Consider the following 19,351-nt stretch of genomic DNA (forward strand, 5'->3'; position numbering starts at 1 on the left):
TCACATATCATCTCTGCAGTATCGGACATGATGGGTGTTTATACGCTGCAAATGTCAGTCACTGAGTCCAAAACACACATAATTAAGCAGAGACAGTAAGACAGACATGAATTAATTACTGCATAACTTATTCCCTATATGTTAAAGTGACAGCACAACTGAAATGTGTAGTTTTTTTCTCACTTTGTTTTCAGTTAGTTCAGCATAAAAGCTTCAGTTTCAGTCTAAGTTCAGTCTGTTTCATTCAGTTCAGAACAAAACTAGGCTTCATATAGGAAGGTTTTTTAAGGTTAATAAGTCAGTAACAACCAACCTACAACAATGATATCACATCGTGACTCTTACGTCTATGTCAATTTGTTACAGTGCCCATATAAAATCTGTCATGGCTGCCTTAAGATTAGTTTTTGTAATCCCAAAATATGCTGTAATGTTCTTTTAATCTCAAATTTGTTACAGCAATGCAATTTTTGTTTGTGTCGTACTTGTCATAAATCTAACATTTGTTTTTGTGCCACTAAAAGTCTCAAAATACATATCAATCCAAAACTTCACTAATGTGGAACAAAATTCTAATTTTTTTTTGTAATTTCAAAAGGAATTGTGTTATTGTGTCCACAGACCTGAGAAAAAGTTTAATATTTGTCAGAATTCCAACATTTGTTATTGTGCTGTCCATGTCAGAAAGTTTTCATATTGACACAAATGTTGTTATTTGTAATAATCCCAAAATTTGCTAAAATCTCACTTCATCATAATCAATGAGTGTCTCTTTGACTACTTCAATTATAAGAAAAGTGAGCAGAGGAATCATCTGATTTTGGAGCCGCCTGGTGGCTGAGATGTAGAAGAAGCGACATGCTTCTGTTGTGCAGTGCTGGCTCTGTAGTGCTAATTTAAACAATAATGCCAGCAGGCTGCTTGGTGCACCGCTACATACTCCACAGCAGGACCTCACATCCAGCCGTCCACATTGTATACCACACGAGTGAGAGGAGATATTGCTCATCCTCTGGATTTAACCATGATTCCACTTTCAGATAACCTACATCTTACCACCTACACACACGCCAACATTTCCCCACAGAGGTTTCCCACCCACTTCCCCCTAAAACAGGCGTCACACTGCGAAGCTGAGAGGGAACACGACTACAGCTGCCGGTGGAGAGATAACGCCTGCAGTTACCTGTAATCCCACACCAGCTTCTTACACACAGCATCATGGACATAGCAACGTGCTCAACAGCAGAGAATAGAACTGGGTTTAAGACCAGACTGAGAACATGTACTTTAAGAGCCAACATTCATCTTTTCTGATGTTTTTCTGTGCTCCCATTTCCATCTTTTTCTTACATTAAATGCTGAAGTTTGAGCTCCTGTGGGTGGCTCAGATCATCTGCTGTTGGGAGCTCCACATCTGTTTCATAAGCTACATATGGGATGAAGGGAAAACCAAAATTGAATCTGAAAATGTCAGATTATTATTATTTTGTTCACATTTTGTAGACAAACATGCTGCAAGTAGTTTTAATAATTTCACCCACCCACTTTATGAAACTTACATTAAGGTACAAATTTGCATGTTTGTGTTCATTAGCAAGACTGGTACAAATATATATTTGGTGACAGCAGTCACTATTTGTCTAAAATGAAATAAATGCAAAAATAAAAATGCATTTGAAGGCATGACCCAGCCTTAACCTGAGCTAAGAAACTGGAAGTATAAACAGCCTTGATACAGCATTGCAAGCTGGGTACTAAAGGTCCCTTGTTTTAGACTTTTCCAGTGTTTTTACTTGTTGTTATTGATATCAGTAAGAACATATATTTGTGGTTTTAAGAACCAAAAATAATCTCAATGTAGTTTTGCACCTCCTCTCTCCGGCTTCTCTCTGGAGCTCTAGTAACAACAGGTAGGTGAGCCAATCAGAAGAGAGGAGGCTCTGAGCCTCTCTTCTGACTGGCTGACTGTTTTCTGAGTGACTGAATAAAAATGTAGCAGATTTCAGGTAAAGCACTCATAGAGACCAAATCCTGGAAGGTTGGACAGTAGGTCCAAGTGGGCGGGGCTTGGGACATGGCTGAGAGCGGTGACTGTCTCGCTGTGACATCACAAAGTTACAGAGGTCCTGTTTTAGGGCTCAGTTTCTGAATACAGGCTGCGTGTATTTCTCTGTGGACTGAGGCCTTGATATTTTCACAGTATTAATATTGAACCTAGAGCTGCTTTATAATAAAATAAAAAAATCTCACCTTTATGTCCTCCTCTATATGGGACTTTTAAATCAATAATATGGACGTGGTTCAACAGCAAAGGAAAAAGAAGTTCTGCAGTGTGAACCCCTCCAGCTCTGAGGATCTATGTCAATTAAAGGCAGCCACCACTCTCCACTAAATAGAGCACAATCAAGCTTCAAGGTCAGTGGTTGGAAATTAACAAGTGCCGAGGAGCTGTGATGTGATGCAGGATAATGTGCTGCTCCCGTAACATAACATAACATAACCTTTGTCATTTGGTGGGTATTTTTATCCAAAAATGCATTACAGCACAGCACCTGCTACAGTCTGCCAGACAGACCCATTAAGAAAAGGTTTATGCATCAGGTTTGTAGGAAATGAGGGTGAACGTTGTTTGTGGTAAAGTCAAAGACGGAATAATTTGCTTTTATGCATTTGCTACCACCTGGGATTTCTCTTTGCACAGTGCTGCACGAGGGCTGTAGGTATAGAAGATGTGAGAGAAGCCGTCAGAGGATTCATTAAAGTTCCACTGCCTCCTTTCTCTCGTGCTCTGCCTGCAGAATCTCATCTCTCCTTCACTTTTCGCGTCTCTTTGAGGGGAAGCCGCGGTGACAGTGGCGGCGACGTTATAGCTCGCGAGGCATGCTAAACTGTGCTGTCACCGAGACGCGTGCGAGATGAGAGGTTCTGACTGTTCTGACATGGAAAAGGCAAGACAATAACTGAGAAAGTGTGGGCGGGCCCTGTTTATTCACTTTAGCAAAACAAATTGTGGTGGACAGCTCTGACAGCTCTTCCCACCATTTTCAGATGTAATGTTGTGTTTACAGTATTAGTGTCACACTGCAGCCACAGATACTGGAGAATATATACAGTATATTTATGCTATATATATTTAGCTATCGTATTTGCTCACCTGAGCCCACATGCTGTGAATCAGAGGTGCTTTTATGTGTTTCCTTTCTATCTTCTTGAAATAGCTACTAAAGGTGCAGGTCTATGTGGTCTCTAATGCTGAAGAACAAAGGTACAGGATGGGTTCTTTGTTTTGCTGAAGCACCACAGTCCTGTTGGTTCCCTTGTAGTGTGGCAGTGGAACAAAGCCTTGACTGTACATTAGGAAAGCCTCACAAAGGCAAACAGTAGTAAATTCCCCTTCAGGCTGAGGCTCACCTCAGATCACACGGCGGCAGCAGCAGCAGAGAGAAATAGTTACAGTTCAACATCTACAAGACACACGTCACACACGCCCCCAACCCCAAGAGCAACGCCTTAAAAAAAAAAAAAAAAAAAAAAAGAGAAAAGCCTATTGATTTTAAAATAACAATAATAGTCGGACTCTACAGCCCTGTGAGTCGCAGCATTACCTTGATATCCGTCCAATTTCAGGGATGACTGCAACCGAGCGAGTTTCGGCCTTTTTAATCACCAACCTGTGTGATTCGGTGGGAGGCAATCATATGTGGCCATTTTCAACTATTTTCTCCCAAGGACACCAGTCAGTGACCCTCCAATTTGCACCAAATGTGCCCAACCTGCTGGAGGCAGGTGTGGATTCACTGTTAATTACTGCGCGCACGATCCTGAATTCTCTATTCGATTCCCATCTCTGCTTCGAAACCGTTCGGCTGATTAATATTCACTCACGCTCGCGCTCCCAGGTGGACGACCCACAGAGACGGGAGTTTGAGGTGTGGCGTTCAATAACAGTGTTTCTGTGCTGCTTTGGTTTGGGGAATTGTTCCTCCCTGCAGTTTTTCCCCTCCCTCTTCAAATACCCCCGGCAGCTTGTCTGAAAGTGAAAGATAGTCTGGCAGAGTTGAGGTGAACTTGAAGTTGAGAGTGAAGTTTTTGTTTTCATCCTCCCAAATGTTATTCGCAAAATACGCGGCTGAATATGAAAAATGTCAATGGGATTGTTAAGTTCTCATGAGAAGCTCTTTTGCTCCATTTAAATGAAATATATTTGGGTGTGAAACTGCATAAAAATGATGAATAAGTATCTTCAATCGTTAATTCAAATGCTGGATCAAATTTTTCTTGAATAATTGAAAACACATTTATCCAATTTGAGTTAGAAAAGTTCACTTGATTTCAGGTCCGGTATTTTACACTTTACTGGTGTTTTTATTTAAAGTGTTAATCCATAAGAAGATATATTTATACGTTTTAAGTACAAAAAAACATCTCAATGTAGTTTTCCATTTCCTCTCTCAGGCTTCTCTCTGGAGCTCTAGTAAGAACAGGTTGGTGAGCCAATCAGAAGAGAGGCTCAGAGCCTCCTCTCTTCTGACTGGCTGACTGTTTTCTGATTGACTGAAAAAAAATCTAGCAGATTTCAGGTAAACACTCAGAGAAACTAAATCCTGCAAGGTTGTATGGTGGGCCCAGGTGGGTGGGGCTTGGTGACTGCTTTGTTGTGACATCACAAAGTTACAGAAGTCCTGACAGCTTGTTTTGAGGTTCAGTTTCTGAATACAGGCTGTGTGCATTTCTCTGTGGACTGAGCGCTTTGATACTTTCACAGTATTAATATAGAACATGCTTTATAATCAAAAAATACATGGAAATCTCACTTTATACAATATTGGACCTTTAAAATGCAGACAAATTCTTATTTCAAATTCCAGAAACAGGAGAATCTGCAGCAGTTAATGTATCTGAAAGTCGTGTGTGAGGCTGAATCACTCAGAGTAAAGATCATCATTTGAACTAAACTGGTCACTCCTAAAGGCTGCTAACAACTCCAGCATATTCCCACTGAATTCTTTATCCCCTCCACGCATCCCTTCAGATCACTAAGTCGTTTTACAGCAGTAAGTGGGTGTCTGAAATAACATGTTAGTGCTAAATGATTATTAGAATTACCCAGTCTTACTTCTATTCTCATCATAGAGGAGGGTAAAAAAAACAAAAAAAAACAACCCCAACCACAGGACATAATCATACATATTCAGTAAAGTCTATTTTTCTTCTTACTGTGCAACAGCAATTGGAAACAGGAGACTTCTTGTTTTGATGGTGATACTGGAATCTTTTGATTTAACTGTCAGTAGAGGGCTCTCATGATCTATCCATAATACCCCTGACCTCTCATCTGCATTCTGTGGCAGCAACTGTATTTAATGGCTCCCCACCACCATCAATGTCCTTTCATGACAATATTGAACTGGGTACTCTCTCTCTCTCTCTCTCTCTCTCTCTCTCTCTCTCTCTACCAATGGCTCCTCAAACAACCCTGGAGATTGCCTTAACGTGTACCTCACCTCACCATCAAACACCGTGTGTATGTGTCTTTGTTTTCCTGCTGCTCGTTGTCCCGTTGATTCCTTTGCGCTTAGACTGAGTAAAATGATATCCAGGGTGCTCTCTCTTCAGTGTGACCTCCATGTGAAGGTGTTCAAAAGGTGTTTTTTTTTTTTGTTTTTTTTTTGCAGTGTGGATGTCATATTGAGTGAATGACCTCATCAACTACACACTGGCCTCTGCTGGGTGAAATCAGTTATTGCCTTAGGAAAGGGAAGCACAGAAAAGGTATAGAGATGGTTCTGGGGGGAGATGGGATCATTTCAGATGTTTTTTTTTTTTTTCTTTGTGGGTGGAAGGTGTCAGCTGCATTAGGGGCTCATTTAAAAATATCATCCATGTTGATGGGTAGTTTTGGAGTCAGCAGCAGCACAGAAATGAAGAAAAAAAAAACAGATTTTCTCCACTACTCCTTGTCAACCAGCGCGTCTTCTCATCTTCCCAAAACACACTTTTGGAAGGCTTTGAATTACCTGCACTCATCCCTGCCTAAATTGTTCAAATATGTTAGAAGTTGATCAAACAGAAAAGGCTTTCTGAGCTTTTCTTTCCCCCCGTGGGCTGTTGGGGATCAGACACGAAAACAGGGAAAGAACAAAGGCTTGTCGGGACTGCTAAAGACGCCTGGACCCCAGCAGCCCATCAAAATTCATTCAGTCAAACAGGCATGAAATACCGGCGCAGTGCAAGAACCTCTAAAACACGTCTCTCAGAAAATGTGTCAAAACGGGGAGAAGCTTAAATATGAGACATGAAGCCTTCACTTCACTTGCCCTTTATCTTCGCCAACCACAGATCAATGAATGCTTCACAAACATTTGGTTATTTTACCATTTATTTTGTGTATTTTTGGTGTAAAGGGAAACAAAAGTTTTAAGATTTGCAGGATTTGAATCCAGTTCTCACAATCTCGCTTTTGACTTCTTTTAACGAGGAACCGCTGTAGAGCAAGTTGAAGCTGCGTTAACCAGTCTTTTGGATTTTACCCGCAGGTCAAATGAGCACATGTAAGGCGTACTGACAACCCCACACAGAGTTATCACCAGACCTTTGAGTTCAGCGGGAGGTTACCATCTTTAAACTCATTGTTTTGGTTCTACATTGTGTAACAGACAAAGTTGGCAGCTAGCTGGTGAACATAGTGGATTGTCCAGCAGCTGAACAGCCAAATATTTCCCACAGGAATTGGAAAAGAGCACCAGAGAGCAAAAGGAGAGTTAATACTCGACTTGAGTTTGATTGATTCTATTGGTTGTCCCCAAACTGAACTCGACTTGTTTTATCTGTCAGCAGGATTACGTAAAAAGTACTGAACTGATTTGCACCAAACTTGATGAAGGGATGGGACATGGGACAGAGCAGAACCCATTCAATTTAGGTTCAGATCCGGGATCATTTACTATAAATTTAAATGTTTTCTCTGACGTCTGGTGTATGTTGTTTGACACTGGCCTCGTTGGAGGTCTGTGCTCTCCCTTCCCTTCTAGTTTTGCTTTATATAATTTTTTCTTTTTTCTGTTTAATATTTAGTTTGACTTTTTAAAGCATTAATTAATTGGAAATGTTAGGTTTCTACTGTTTTACATGAAATAAATAATTTGGGTAAAAGTCATCCTTTATTTATTTTCATGGTTTCTGCAGAGGAGTTACAGAAGAATACAACATAATTAAGACAAAAGCGGCAACAACTAATTATCATGACACAGCCCTGACATCTTGTACATTCTTAGCGTTGTTAATATTTTGTGGTTAGAAGATAATAACCTGTTTGTCTTGTGTCTCTATGCAAACTGCGAGGAAAGCAGCGTAGAAACCCCTCTACGACAGAGAGAGACCGCTATTTTTAACTTGTTTACTCCAGTTCGCAATGATAGTGTCACTCAGTTCCTACTCTGCCAGACTCCTCGCGACCCTCAATGAATCAAACATAGCTTGCGACGCACTATATTCCAGGACCCGGTGACAGTCTTATTTCCAGCCATCGAGGAAGCAGGGGGAAAGTTATTTACTGAGAGTGGTGGACAGAGGAAGATTGGACATCCCTGATCTGTCAAGGACATGACTTCTGGCCGAAGCAAATCCTTCACTTTTATTGCATTGTCTTTGGGGCCATTTGGCACGAGGAGATGGCCAACATGGCGCATTGCCTTCATCTAGCACTGTCTCCCACGGCTAAGTTTCTTGGAAAGAGATAAAGTCCAATCTATAACCTGTAGAGTCTGGAAACACTCAAACAGTTCTTCATTGAGTCTGGCCTTGCTCTCCAGAGCGAACTGCTGATCTGTGACTAACAATCATTAGACCAGCCAGTACTAGATGATGCATTGTCTGGGTGTCAGTCATCGAAGAGAGAGAGAGAGGGAAAAAAAAGAAAAGACAGCAAACAACTTAAGCAGTCGGCTTTAAAACATCTCTGATACCAGCTGGCTCAAAGTTAATTGAACACCTGTTTTCCCAAAGAGTCCTCTGAAATCTTGCCTTAACACCAAACTTAATAAACATGTAAATAACTTTGTATATGTGACACCCTTGTCTTGAAAAGGAAAAATAGAAAGTAAAAAAAAAGAAGATAATAATTGGCATATAATTGGCATCCAGTTCTCAGGGGTGTAACAAAACAGTGTGTACGTGTGTCTGTTTGTGTGTTTGGAGAGGGGGTTTGGAGTTTTAAGTGGAGAGCAGTCACCGAGGAGGTCACATGCAGCACCGCAGAGATCCACCGCCTGAGGTCCGCTGACGTCAGCCGGAGAGGCTGATGGGAATTCAATACACAGCGTTCACACCGTCTAATTTATTCCCCAATAAAAATCGGCTGCAGCTTGTCGGTCGGTTCGTGGGGCCGATGCAAACGACGCTGAAGTTCAGCGGCAGATTCCTCAGCTTAAGAGGTTTCTGAGAATCAGTTGGAATCCCTTTTTTTATGCCAGCTGAATTAAAAACAAGCAACTTTACTGTGTTATCTGCTGCACTGGTGTTATAAAATAGGACACTGGACAATCCAATATTCCAAAAAGCCACATACACTAAAGAGAGTTGAAGCTATAAAGGTATCCACTGTATGAAATTGTATTTACTCCTTTCCAACCATCATTTAGTCTTGTTGCTCACACACACACACACACACACACACACACACACACACACACACACAGAGTGCAGTGTTTGCTGAAGTCCAACTCACAGATCCATCCTATTCACCATCAGTCTTCCTCTGCAATAAGCTATTTCCATCCATCAGGGACGCAACCCACCACATTTCCTGTATGCCTACTGCTGTCATTGTCTACATTCATCTGCACAAAACACCATTTGCTCCGGCTTTATTTACCAAACCATAACTGTGGCGACACTATATGTGACACAATTTACAAATAAATAACCGGAGCTCCATTTTGCTGCGTGGACAGATCCAGTCGTTCCCATTCAAAAATGAGAACACCACTCAGTAAGCTGCTGCTGCTGCACGGATGCCAGTAGCCTTTACATGACTCTGGCTGTGCTCAGCTGTGGGGTGGGTGTAGGGGTTAAGGGGAGGGAAAAGGGAGGTGGAGGAGGGAGTGGAAGTGGCTCTTGCCCTCAGTCACAGCCCAGGGCATTAAACATGACCTTTGAACTTGCCACTGAGCATTAGAACAGTCAGAGGAAACATCCAGTCCTCGTGTACGAACACTGCAGAGTGTGGCTGGGGCTACTGCCTCCGCTGACACCCTATTTTACTTTAATGTGTGTCAGACAAGCCACTGCAGTCAAGGTAGTTTCCCCCTGGCTGAAAAGAGCACACAATGGCCCAAAACTGACATACAGTTAATTCGATAACTCGAGTGCAGAGCTGGTTGTCTCTGTAGGGCGAACACAGTCAGAAGAGTTACAGAGAGGTACAATTGTCCATACTGAGTAGAAATGTAATATTTCTGGCTTTGATTTGTGGGAAATAATATTTCACTGTAAAATAAATGACTGGAGAAACACATGCACATATCTTAAGACGATAAAGTTGAAAGTTAAAGGTCCAATATCTTACACTTTTTCTTTTAAGTTGTGATATCCATAAGAAGATATCTTTTTGGTTTTTAGTACAAAAAAAACATTTTAATGTAGTTTTACATCTCCTCCCTCAGGCTTCTCTCTGGAGCTCTAGTAACAACAGGTCTGTGAGCCAATCAGAAGGGAGGATCAGAGCCACTGTTCGTTTAGCTGACCTTTCTGAATGATCGAATGAAAATATATCAGATTGCATGAAAACACTAAGATCAAACCAAGTCCTGCAAAGTAGGATGGTGGGTCCGGGTGGGCGGGGCTTGGGGCATGGCTGAGAGTGGTGACTTTTGTTGTGACATCACAAAGTTAAGTTCTGGTGGCTGGTTGTAAGGCTCAGTTTCTAAATACAGGCTGTGTGAATTTTCTCTGTGGACTGAGCACTGTGATACTTTCACAATATGAATATAGAACCTAGACCTGTTTTATAATCAAAAAAGACTTCATACAATATGAGACATTTAAATCCATTGCGATCCTCTAGTACTTGTACGGCAGCCGTCAGCAAAAAAATAGTCTACTCTACATTTTGAATTAATGGACCTTTTTGCTCAACCTTTTGTGCCTTTGACCAAACATAAAGGTACAAAGCAGTTTCCGATACTTTAGAGTAGAAATTAGTTCCAGTTCACCCTGAAGTAAAGGTTAAATGTCATGTTCTTAAGGTCTGTTAAGGCAATGTGCTGATTAAAGCACCCGTATGGTACAGGGGAAAGAAAAAAGAATACTTGTCCACCACTGCAAAGAGGGTTCAGTGTCCAGCTGTTAGTTTGATCCCAGTTGGCAACGTTGGTGGGTGGAAAGCTGGTGCGGGATCATGTCCTAGTCACAACACTAACTCGCTCCTCTGGCTGGTCAGCCAACAGCCTCCCTATGCCAAGAGTGAAGAGACAGAGGACCACATAACTGCTGTGTAAGGGAGTTCAAATGAAGGCAGTACTCTGGTTTTCTCTATATACCCCAATGATAATATTTAAAGGTCACTCGGGTACGTAATTGAACTTTCCAAGGTACAGATGGTAGAGGTTCGGAAAGAAAGGGTACTTGTTAGGGTGCTGCTCCAGGGACAAGTTTTTGTGCTCTGCCCTTTTACTGAGAGCATAAAGGTGGTCAGACGGCGTCCAAGGACATCTCTTACATTACATACATACATTTCCATCTCCTTGCTTTTATGCCCGTTTTTACTTTATGCATAATTTGAGTGGAGATGGATGCATTTTTTGCAGAAATGTATGCTTGGCTGAGGAGGGATAGATGGCCAGTGGAGGCAATAAAAGAGAATATGCAATAGACTGCATCTGATATTGCAAATACACCTTGTGGTTGAAGTACCTGGCCCTTTGCTTCCAAAAATAAGGACTTAAAATAACAGCGGTGTTGAGGAGGGTCCTGAGGGGTCTCTTGTTGCATTGCACCCACTTTTGTATCACCATGATAAAAATACCAGAGGGTGCATGTAGATCAGAGAGACATATTAATTCATTAAAAATCCCAAATGCCATCTTATGTGGGAAGCAGCAGTGATATGCCTTAATATATCAGAGTTACTCATCCTCCATTAATTATATAAGCTTGTCATGTCCTCATGGATGTTTTCACATAAAGGTATTTGATGCACTGATTTGTATTTTCACTCGCCTAAAAAGATATTTGCTTAAACCTTGGGCTACATTTTAATGGAAGCCTGGCAAAGGTTGTGTCAAAGCCTCTTTATGTTCAATATTTTAGTGCCAGATGAGTGCAACTGCCTCCTTCTGGGAGCACTGGGATCTTTTTGGTGTTGTTGCAGCATAAAGACAAGACGTCTCAAGGGTGGAGAGATGCCTTTTTAACCAGGCAATGCATGAGGATGAAGAGGGCATAAATCCAAAACACTCAGAGGGCTAAACAATAAGAATTCGCATTGTGTTTTTGTTGTCCGTCTCCCAGGATGTCGCCTTGTACTCTGCTTGTCTTAGTCGTGTACAGAACAGCATGTGAAATGTTCCTTTACCAGCCCCGCTAACAACTCTAAACTCCAGCGGAGACAGAGGGCAAGGCCACAGCCCTGGCCTGGTGTTTATGGTCAGACGGAATGTGAACTCCGGGTGAGAAAAAAGGGTAGAAGTTATAATGAGGCATCCCCCCTTTGCTGGTTGTTTATTTGGACAGACCGGCTGTCTCACAGCACAAGCTGTGGATGGAATACTAATGGATATGACTAATGATTCTCTCTCTCTCTCTCACCTCTCTCCCTTTCTCCTGATGCCTTCCCACTCGACTCTCTCCTCTAACTCCTCCGTCTGCCTTTTGCCTCCATGTGGAAGAAACTTTCTACTCTCAAGTCAGGGATTCACGATGCATAATTGAATCCAAGGGCATAGGTTTGGTCTAAACATTGGTCAGGGACACAACAACCCCACCACCCCTCCTAAACAAAGGGACTGGCTTTTTGATGCCGTCAACTAAACGGTTTATTAACATATAAGATCTGAATTTACATTCAGGAATGCCCATATGCAAATGTAATATATGTATATGTGTTGAATTTCCACATAGTAATATTGTTCATATGAAGTAAAAGCATATATGCATTTAAAGTTTAAAAATGTATATGTAAAAATTACTTGTGAAACCTGTTAAAAATTAGACCAAGATCATATATTGACATACAGTATATGTTTAGCTAATAGAAATATGTATTTTAGTATGTTTATTTATATTATAGACTTATGTTACATAAGTGAGTGTTTCATATGTTATAAACTTATATCTTCATGTATCCAGAGGATGTATATATGTCATATGTCAATACATCCCCCTATAGATGACACATATGGAAACATCACAGTCATATATATTTCATGAGTCATAATATACTAAGTCATAAATAAGTCGTCAAACGCAGGCAAAGGGAGAAAATGCAAACTTCAGACGAAGAGGGCCGATGCCCAGGGTTTCAACACAGAACCTTCTCACTGTGGCGCGACAGTTCTAACCACTGCACCACCCTGGCACATCACGAAGAAGTCATGGTTTAGTAAGGAATAAAAAGTCAGAAAGAGTTGCCACGTAACCTAATGTGTACGTCTTTGGACTGCAGGAGGAAGCCATAATACCCGGAGAGAACCCAAGCACGCACAGGGAGAAAATGCAAGAGAGGCCCCAGGCCGGGGGTTCAAACCCAGAACCTTCTCACTGTCAGACAACAGTTCTAAACACTGTACTACCATGCCACCTCTTGAATAAATCATTGTTTAGTAAGGCATAAAAAGTCATAGTATAGTAAAGCATTATAGTCGCCAATAAACCCAATGTGCTGCATGCCTTTGGGCTGCGGGAGGAAGTCGGAGTACTTGGAGAGAACACATGTGAGCACAGGGAGAACATGCAAACTGCCCAGGGTTTGAACCTAGAACCTTTATAACTGTGAGGCGACAGCTCTAACCACTGCTCACCGTGCTGCCCCATAAATAAATCGTCATAGTATAGTAAGGCATTAAAAAAGTCATTGTATTCATGGTGATCAATTCGACAGAAATGAAACTCATGCTTTGATATATCCACCATTTCACGTTTACTCCTGCTAGCAACCTGACTGCTAGCCTACAGAAGACAGAAGTCAGGGTTAGCTTGCTAGTTAACGCTAGCTAACATGGTTAAATAACATCAGATGACATTTTTCTGGTGACGTTGGGTGCCACTGTAATATTGTCACATGACGTGAGCCTTCAGATAGCCCCCGCCCTTTCAGTCAATGAAATGCAAGCATGGCTAAATCAGTTGTGTCTACACTTAACCTCTTGGAGGGTGGAATGATTTAATATGACTTCCCTTCAAACCTAGTGCTAACGAGTTCACTCAAATATTGGTAGGGATAATTCTGTCCTTCCAATGATTGATTCATTCACAACTGAACGGATAGCTGCAACATGCACACACATTTCAGAGTATCTAGGCCGAGTAACAAGTGCCTGACAGAGCCCTTTCTTCCTTGGGGCTTTGCTAAGCACACTCCCACCCTCCCTTACTTATCCCGGTTTCTAATCACTTATTGGTGGGTGGACATAAAACCATCCTTGGTGTTTGCAACCATAGAGTGGGCCAATCTAATCCTCTCCCCATCCATCATAGGTGTTTAACTTTCCAAATCATACTTTCTCCAGAATGTGGCGCCTCAAGGGAGGAACAGGAAGAAACTCTCCACTGGACCAGATTAAAACCTGCTGAGATTTAACCAAGGATTAGACACCCCCTTTGGCATAAGGAGGCTGTATAAACTGTTTGAAATAATTCTGGAATTAAGTATTGAAGATTTGGTGCTTTAAGCAGCCTGGTAACCACTGTTTGGCCTAAAAAAAAAAAAGAGCTGCAAGAGGGAAAGGGCAGATTTTCTATCCTCAACATGTAATTTTATTGAATCAGTTAAAGAGAGTAATGCTAGGAAATCTCCCCTTCATGTGATCTGAATTTGACAATAAACTACACAAACCTTTCTAATCAGAGAAGTTTGTCGTCTCAGTGCAACATTACCATTAGCAATCCAATTAGCAGTGGGATTGGAATAGAGACACTAAGTGGCAGGCGGTTCTTCCACAGTGATGCTCACGATCAATTTAACCTTCCATTCAACATCAGTGGCCACATCACAACAAATCCCTGTGAGTAAGAGACCAGCTGCCATGCATCTCTAAATGCTTTTTATCATTTCCTTTTATCACCTACACACTGTTTACAAGATTCAAATACTCTCTATGGGAATAATTATAATGTTGCTAATAACTCTGCCGGCCAGGTCGAATCCACTCCTGGCAACAAAGCAAGCCACAGAGTGACCCTAAATAAAATGAGGCTGCATTGATTGAGCCAATAGATTGCAGCATTTAGGCAGGGCTTTGGCAGCGTATTGGCTGTATGTTATTTAATACCCCCCTTAGGGTTTACCTTTGAGCCATTTAGCAAGGCTCTGCATTGAGGGAGAAAGTTTTCCACGTCGATAAGGTGGCGTGGTTTCATTTCCATTGCACGTGTTATCATCAGGTAAAAGATTCACAGACAAATGACCATGATCATGCTAATATCCAGACATTTATGTTCCTCTTTGTCTCAGTTTCTAACCTTTTCTCTCTTTCTCTGACAACAACGTGCGTAAGAGAGACGAAATCATCCCTCAGTTCTTTAGAGGAATACAAACACTACCCATTCCCTTGTGCGTCACACTCGGAAGCCTGGACACGCAAATTAGGGGTAGGGGAGCACCCTGAGGACCCGTATTCCCTGTATGACAGTTGCTAAAGATACACAACTGTTCCCGCTTTGTCCAAAGCTTCTATCTTGCATGCTACAGGAACTGTTTGTGTGATAACCAAATTGCAGCCAAGCAAACATGCCAAATTACAAGTTTTAGCTCCTTAATTACTATTATACCATCTTAAAGTAGCTCTAAACGATATTTTTTATACTACAAATGGGTCAGATCACTGTGTGTAATGTGAAAGGGGGTTGCTTGTAGTGACAAACCCACAAGGATTAATCACCTAACTCTGCAGTTTCACCCCGGCTTTGTGGAGCTTTTTAAGTCTCTTCAAGCTCATTGTTTCATCAACCTCATTTTCAGCAGCTGCAGACAAAAGAATCTTTAAAAAAAAAAAAAAAAAACCATTGTACACGACCTGCCCAGCACCAAACAGCAGACAAAGACAAAGTTATAGAGCATTTAGCTGTGCAAGAGCTGTATATGTCTCTCAGGAGCTGAATGAGAGTGAATACTGGACTGTTGCTCCTTGACAGCACGTTCACCATATTGACTTTAAGAGGGGATAATGTGTCATGTGACATTTTTGCTGAATGTTTTTGAATCAGTGCAATAAAGTATATATTTGGATGTTTTATTTTTTTCAAACTGCTCCAGGCAGCCGCTAATTTACATTCCTTTCCTTTCTGTATGGAGTGAGAATCAGCAGGCAGAGCGAGTGCTATCTTGTCATTTATGATTGGCTCACTGACCTGTTGTCGCTAGAGCCCCAGAGAAAAGCCTGAGAGGGGAGATGTAAAACTACACTGAAATGGTTTTTGATAATTAAAACCACAAATACTGCATTTCTTCTTATGGCTATAAACACCAGAGAAATGTAAAATATGGGACCTTTAAGTTGACTTTTTGTCAACTTTATTATCTTAATGCATAGTTGTTGTGTTTCTCAAATCAAACGCATCCAATTAATTTAAGGAGTTTGTTTACTTTCTCAGAAGGTGCAGAACTTAAGTTGCAGACCTCTGACTTTTGCCCTCTCTTCTTTCAGTCACCTACCGACAGGCCTGGGGACAGTTTGTGCATGTGTGTGTGGGTCTGTGGGTGTGTGGGTGCATGTGTGACTGAGTGGGACACTAATGAGCTGAATGATTATAGTGGAAAGCCTCAGGTTATCATTAGCTCTCTGAGGATCAAACATCAGATCAAGTCAACAGCGGAGCGGAGAGATGCGGGCCACAATTAGATATTTGTTTTTCCACTGGAAAAGTAGAATTTAAGGAAGGAAAGAAATGAGGACCTTTTTTATTTATGGTGTGAAGATGGTGATCAAAAAGCGACTGAGGGATTCACAACATGCCTCAAAACACTTGTGTGCAAGAACACGAACCCTGACTCGTGTATTTGAATCCCCTCACAAAAGGCATTAGTGGCCCCGTCAATGGGCTCCCTCACACAATGGGGACCAACACCACACAAGAGGAACATTCTCTCATCACCAGCTTAGAGGTTCTGCAGACAGCTTTGATTGTCTCGCCCAGGCCTGTAATGAGATAGCTTGCTTGCTTGACGTCTCCATGAGAACATGTGCATTTCCACACATGACTATTAACCCAGCAGCCTCAGGCGCTGGTCCGGCCGCAGTCACTGCTTATTGCCACAGCTGAATAAATGAAAGAAAGGGGTTCAATTTCAGGGGCAAGCCCAGGCAATGTGATTGTTTTCCCCTCTGCATTTCCTGAAGAACTATTTTTAAAGAATAATTCCAGTTTTACATAACTATTTTCGTAGTTTTTGTACACTGCACAACAACTTCTGTAAAACAGCGCAACAGGGAAAGCAGTCACGTGGTCAGAAAGACTGAAACTTAACCTGAAGGCCCCCAAAATGATGCAGAGGAAAACGTACGACTACGGCAAGTAAGAGAGGTCAAAAACTGAACCAGGAAGTGAGTCTGTAAACTGTCTTCTTCGGTCCTGGAGGAAACGAGAACATGAGAGTGAGATAATAAGGGAAGGTTTAACGATAGATGCTATTAGAATGCATTCTGGGAGCTGGAGGATCCAGTGTTATTGGAGCTTGAGACATATTAGAAACTACACTCATCTCCATAGTGTCACTGTAGAGCCAGAATCATTGTGTGACTGCCTGTGTCTGACTTCTTTTAGCCCTTCCACCATGCTGCTGGGTCACTTACTGCCAACACGAATGGTGGACACAGTTGTAAAAAATAAGGCACAAGCTTCAATACACCTGAATCGTCCTGTTAAAGTCGCATTGTTAGGTTTTCCAGCTCCTACAAATTCTGCACGATGATGTTTCAAACTGGATGTAATGAGGGATGTTGCCTTGACAGGCCTCTCTCCTGGCATTCCTCCCCTCCTCTTTTCTTCTATTCCTCTCTTTTATCCTGTCCTCCCTTTTCTGTGGAGGCCCTCTGGACCCCATCAAGGCTCACTCTGTTCATCCCACATGTGAGGGGTCAGTGCGTACCCCACAAGAATAAACCAGCCACTCAGTGTGAGGATCTTTGTGTATGTCCTCATCCCCCTACCCTCTTTCTCTCTTTCTCTCTCACTTTACTTGTGCCCTATAGATGAGAATCGGCTCCATTCACGGCGCTTCCCTCCCCCCTGGAGCGGACTTCTCAGGGCCCTAACAGCGCAATTCTATGCCTTATTGCTTCGGCTCCTCCATGGAGAACAGTCTCGTCAAAGCATTTGTGAAGACACGGACGGAAATGAACTGGCTTTGTGCTTAGTCTTGACATATAGGCGAGATCACGTGGTGAAGTCTGTGGGGCAAGCGTTTAACAAGAGAAAAGGGCAGAATGTGTAAAATGTCTCTTAAAGGCCTCCAAGTGGCCATCTTGGAAGGAAAATGCCAGGACCTATTTAGAAATGAAGCAGTGTTATGAGTTTGGCCCTGCTGGCTGTCATCCAGCTTAATCCACATTGTGTTCTGACTTCCTACGGCACCCAAAGCTGGTTTCTCAAGCTCATCTCCACCTCATGTTTAATCTCCCCCTGCTCTTTCATTAGGACCACACCATGTGTTGATTCTAAAGAAATGAAGCGGACACCTCATTTCGAGCAAGAATGAGCCGGAGAAAGCTTTTGTCCGCGGCAGGAATGCCCATAAGACAGAGAGGAACACTGTTTGGTCTGACTTGGGTTGCTATACCAGGGCTGGAGAAAGCCATGGCAACGAAAGCAGAAGGTCTGCCGGACTACATAGCGCTGATACAATACGGCTTCTCGGGGTTTGTCATTCCAGTCAGGCCTGACCCAAATTACGACATCCTGGGAAAAAGTGGCCCACTTCAACCGGCACACATGCACAGACATTCTTAATTGGGCTCGCATATATTTGGCTGATAGCGATAATAAACAAAACATATGGATGTTTGAAGTCTAATCACTGAGGAGAAAGGCCCTGTTAATGATTTAACACCACAGTCCATAGCCAATGGCTGCTGGATTATTGGGACTTTCCAATTGTTTACCCAATATGTCTACAAGCTACTTTTCCATCTGCGGCTATAATTGTCAGCATTTCAAGCTTAATAGTCTTTTGTGTTTTTCATATGTTTATTATCTCCTATCAACAGCCCCGGGGAGAAATCTGCTTAAAATGGGAAGAGTAACAAAGAAGCGATTAGGACCATGTCTACAGAAGCTTTACTTTTACTGTTTCATATTTCACCAAAAGGCAAAATAGTTGCAAAAATGCACAAATGCAAAACATTGTGTTGATCACCAGAGAAACTTACTTTTTTTTTAATTTACTTTTTTTATCACAACTTTACCCAAACTTTTTTTTTGTTTTTTGTTTTTTTTAAAGCAATGTGAACACAACAGGGGTTGATATTGGCGGTCCTGGCAGTCATACACACAAGATACACACTCAAAAACACACACCAAAAATGGCCTTCGTGCTTGTACCATCCATTCCACTGAGTCTTTTCTGCGCAGAATACAGTTCAAATCCAAACTTTTCTGCTCGCCTGGCTGCTCAAGTAACCACCTGATAATCACATCACACCTACCCCACGAAAGCTATGCATCAGTAAGTCTGCACCCAGAAAAAAAAAAAATCCACTTACTTTATTTTGGAGGTCTGGTAGTTGTAAATCAGAGCTTGAAGAAGTAGTTTCTCTAGGTTCTTTTCATCTGCACCTCTGCCCCGCTGCCCTGCCTTTCCAATACTATTTCTCTTTGTGGGCTGAGCATACGATAGCTGTGTAGTCTTTCTTTTTTTTTTTTTTCTTTTTCTTTTTTTTTTTGTGTGTGTGTTGCATGGGGTGAGGGGAGGGTGGTGGGGTGGGTGTTGCATGCCGGGTTTCCTGACTCGTGATCAGGAGCTCATTACCCCCAAGGTCACTCCAGGGACGCCCCTGCCTGGTACTCACTGAGACACCAGAGAGAAGATGTGAGATGGAGGATGGAGGGTGTGAGAGAAAAGGGAGAGAGCAGTTAAGAGCTAAAGTGCCTGGGAGATCCGTGGGGACGGAGGGAGGAAGTGCTATGAGAGAGAGAG

The 19,351-nt window shown here is 42.1% G+C and overlaps 1 protein-coding gene across 1 annotated transcript in view; it reads right to left on the reverse strand.

The window, feature by feature from the left end:
• ptn (pleiotrophin) overlaps nt 1-19,127 on the reverse strand; it is a 44,466-nt gene extending 25,339 nt beyond the window's left edge. Inside the window, exon 1 of the mRNA XM_056367615.1 lies at nt 18,918-19,127. The gene's annotated coding sequence lies outside the window, so the exon portion shown is untranslated. The remainder of the gene's footprint in view (nt 1-18,917) is intronic.
• Between the last annotated feature and the right edge of the window lie 224 nt (nt 19,128-19,351).

The sequence above is a fragment of the Seriola aureovittata genome, chromosome 22, assembly GCF_021018895.1.
Source record: "Seriola aureovittata isolate HTS-2021-v1 ecotype China chromosome 22, ASM2101889v1, whole genome shotgun sequence".
Taxonomy (NCBI): domain Eukaryota; kingdom Metazoa; phylum Chordata; class Actinopteri; order Carangiformes; family Carangidae; genus Seriola; species Seriola aureovittata.